The sequence below is a fragment of the Ischnura elegans genome, chromosome 3 (assembly GCF_921293095.1).
Source record: "Ischnura elegans chromosome 3, ioIscEleg1.1, whole genome shotgun sequence".
Classification (NCBI taxonomy): domain Eukaryota; kingdom Metazoa; phylum Arthropoda; class Insecta; order Odonata; family Coenagrionidae; genus Ischnura; species Ischnura elegans.
In genome coordinates this window covers 129,873,324-129,877,066 of record NC_060248.1, presented here as the reverse complement: position 1 = coordinate 129,877,066, position 3,743 = coordinate 129,873,324, and the positions used below count along the sequence as shown (strand labels likewise).

General features: G+C 37.5%; 1 non-coding gene across 1 annotated transcript; it reads left to right on the top strand.

The window, feature by feature from the left end:
* Positions 1-3,181: 3,181 nt before the first annotated feature.
* On the top strand, positions 3,182-3,255 carry Trnan-guu. The gene has a single exon. It is a non-coding gene; the product is annotated as a tRNA-Asn (tRNA).
* Positions 3,256-3,743: the final 488 nt, after the last annotated feature.

Genomic DNA, 3,743 nt, shown 5'->3' with positions numbered 1-3,743 from the left:
ATTCATTGAAAGGCATTCGCAGCAACGATCTATGAAGAACGTCAATCGCCGAGGTGATTGCGACGAAAATTAAGCGAAAGTATTCTTAATATTTAGCAGTGAAACGATTTTTAATCAATTACTTCGTCTTGTATTCATTTGTTTGTTGATTGAAAATAACAGCCCACGGAAATGAAAAAAATCATACATAAAGTAATTAAAAATATAAAATACTCAGAATATTAACTCAAATCAGGAAGATCAAAAAGCAGATAGAAAATACTGTACACAAATAAAAAATATTCAGGCATAAAATATTAGCCATTATTTTAAAACTATCTATACTTGAGGTAGTTGGTTTTCCGGGGAATCAGAAGACTACAAACCTCGTCACCTACCGCCATAGCCACGACCTCCAGCCTAGTATAAAAAGTATGCAATGATATTGAATATTAAGCGGTGATAGTAAATAATAAATAATGTATTGCAGTATTTGATACCACAGTTCATGCTACGAAAATTAATAGATTTTCGGATGGTGGTTAAAACCCGTGATAACTTATGGTTTAGCTGAACTTTTAAAGCTTACTTTCATGATCGATTAGTACTAATAATGAAAAACATTTATCACATGTTTCCTTTGTGTATAGTGATTAAGAACTTCTTCTTGGTGTTTATGTTTGGTAAATGGATACATAAAAAAGTGAAAGGAAATGTGTTTATTTATTAACTTAAGTAGGCACCGTGTAACCTATCCAATTGTGCAGGCGATTGTACAGAAAAAAGAGCATGTTGTAACTCTTCTGCATTAACATAACAATCTGCTACCTTTAATGCATTTGGCAGGGAGTGATTAATCACCAACTTGCCGCATGCAAGAGGACCACGGCATGCACAACGCACGGTCATTGTAATATTACGCATAATTGCAAAATATATCTACGTCCATATTCATGCGATTTAGTTTAAATATTTACACTTTAACTCGCACTTGTAAATTCATTGCTTTAACAAAGGTAAGATAACACAAGAGCTCACTCTGCGACTATTCACAGTAAAACGAACCTTGTGACCAAAGTATGTGATGTCACGAGAGGAATGTAGAGGGTCTCTTTTGTGGCGCCCTGACTCCCTTTCCCCCACCCCCTATTCTTCTCCTTCAATACCTCCCCTTAACAACTAGCTCTCCACCCTACGACGCGCCAACCGAACCTCTCCCGAACGCCTTCGCGATGCACTTCGACTCAAAATCAGGCCAACAATTTTGACTGTGACTCGGGCTGTTTGTTCACGGCAACCTCCCCTGACATCCTTAGTGATTCCCCGCCCTCCATTACCTCTCATGAATGTTAGTAAGAAGCAGTGCGTCACTTTGGGTTCTCCACCTCATTCCATCATACCTAGTGAAGTTTCGCAGCAGTTCGGTTAGGGTAAGGAGGTGTATCCTCCGTCGCTGAAGTGTACGTGTAAGTCCTATAGTTCTCGTAAAAAAAACCTTTTAATCCATCATAATCTACAAATTAAATCATACTTGTTGATAATTTTGTTCAAGAATGAAACATTCTTTGGCAATACGATTTTTTCACAATTATTGGAGTATTTGCACCCACATTCTTGGCTTAGACTTCATGTTCCTTCCGAGTATAATGATTAACAACTCCTCCTTTCATCAGTACCAAATATTTAGTGCTATAGCTGAAAGCAACTTCATGCCTTTTTTTTACAGTTTGCGAAAGTTGGAGTGAACAATCCAATTAATTCAGTGAATGACAATGCAATCCTAAAATCAAGCTGTCAACGATCTCTTCAAGCCTTTGCCTCGACGCTTGGATTATTATCATTGGTTCTTCATTATCATGGAAGCAGTGTGCACGTCTCATGGAATTATGTGAAGCTACCTGAATGTGTTACTCATCGGCTTGAGCGAGTGTTCAATCAGCTAAAGAGTGAAGTGAAAGTGTCTAGGGTCCATCAAATAATTCATTGTCAGTGTTGTGTTCGATGTGAAGTGCAGGTGAATATAAGTGTATTTTGGAGAGTCGCTGTTGTAAAGCTGAGCTCTGTCGCCGATGGACCCGGCAGCAAATAAAAGGTAGGGAGTCTTCTCCTCTTGCAGTTTGATTCAACATGGAGGTTAAACAGTTTTTGCAGGAAATAATTTTAAAAAAATTATTCTATTTTTTCTGATGGGAAGGAAAATTCTTTGACCAAATTCGTGGGGTCTCTATAAAAATGAAAAATACTCTTTGAGTGCTTGAGCTATCGTTTTAATTAGTGTAGCGGGATAAATGAAAAAGGATTTCAGAGTAATTCAGAGAGCATTAAATGCTAAATGAACTGTGGTAACGTAAGTACCTTCGCATGACGCAATACAGAGTTGAGGGTGGAGAAAAAATATCGGATTGGTACGAAGTGACTCTGAATATCATTCAGTTGCTGGGTAACCGGGTTATTAGAGTGCTGAATTTTATTCCTGAGTGGTTGGCACGCCTTTTCCGTCTTGAGAAGATATTATTCCCATATTCTAATAACATGAAGGAAGTGATTTATATACATATCTAAAACACATAAATCTTTAGTTGCGCATTGTGAAGAATTATATTCGCGTATGTGGATTGAGGAAAAGGTCTTAATTTGGCAATCATTGGATCAGCGCGCGCCATAATGTTGAGTAAGAGTTCGACGGTGTACTTGTGGAAGCATCTTGTGGTGATTGTGTTGTATTGTGTAGTTTGTTGTATTACCGTTGAGATACAGAAGAGGAGTAACATATCTAACGATTATCGGATCATACGATTTGGATTCATTCTCGCGGATAGAGTCAAATTACTCTAAATCCAAGGAAATATGCAAGTACCCATAAGTTTTACCTCCTAAAACTAATTATTATCTTTATATATGCTGTAACTTGTGAGAAAACAATTATTTTAGCTCTATCTATGTCACTAAGTGTAATTAGAATTCTTTAACGTCAAGGTGTAGCATACTTTTAGTATAAAACCCACTTTCGACCACTGATTGACTATTTCATACTAATATTTGGTGTGAACGATTTGAGATACGAAAAAATCATGTTATCCACCCCCTCTGAATCTCTAGGAAACATTTTAGAAACACAAAATTTTCTATTTATATTTAATCAAGCGATAGTTAGATATCACCCAAAAAAATGGTTAGGTCAAAAGAAATTGCTTTCCCTATCGCCCCCGTGGCGCAATCGGCTAGCGCGTTCGGCTGTTAACCGAGAGGTTTGTGGTTCGAGCCCACTCGAGGGCGTTCTTTTATTTCTCTTTGCTCTTCGTTCCTCATTTTATTTCAGTTCTGTTCGTAAAATAAAACGCAAGTTATAATTGCTCAATGTTTTTATTAATTGGTAGCAATTATTGTTAACACGCGTATCTCCTGTTGCTATAACTCAATTGTAGTAGTAACTGCCTTGAACTGTAATTTCTGGTTCTAAATGACTAGAGTTTACGCTGTCTATACAAAAAGGCTTGCCACACTTTGAGCCCAAACTATTAAGTATCTTTCACATTTCTCCAACCTCGGGATCCCCACGATTCCTAAGGATATGCTTGATGAAATGGTTACAGGGTAATCAATGTGCCGTAAAACGCACTTCCGACCACTGACTAATTGCAGTAACTACAACGGTCCCTTTATTGGGTTCCTTATGCATACACGTGTATCATCCGGTTTTTAGCGGACATAAGACCAATTATTCCGTTTTTTTTTCGGGTAATAACTGTTTTTACATGAGATAA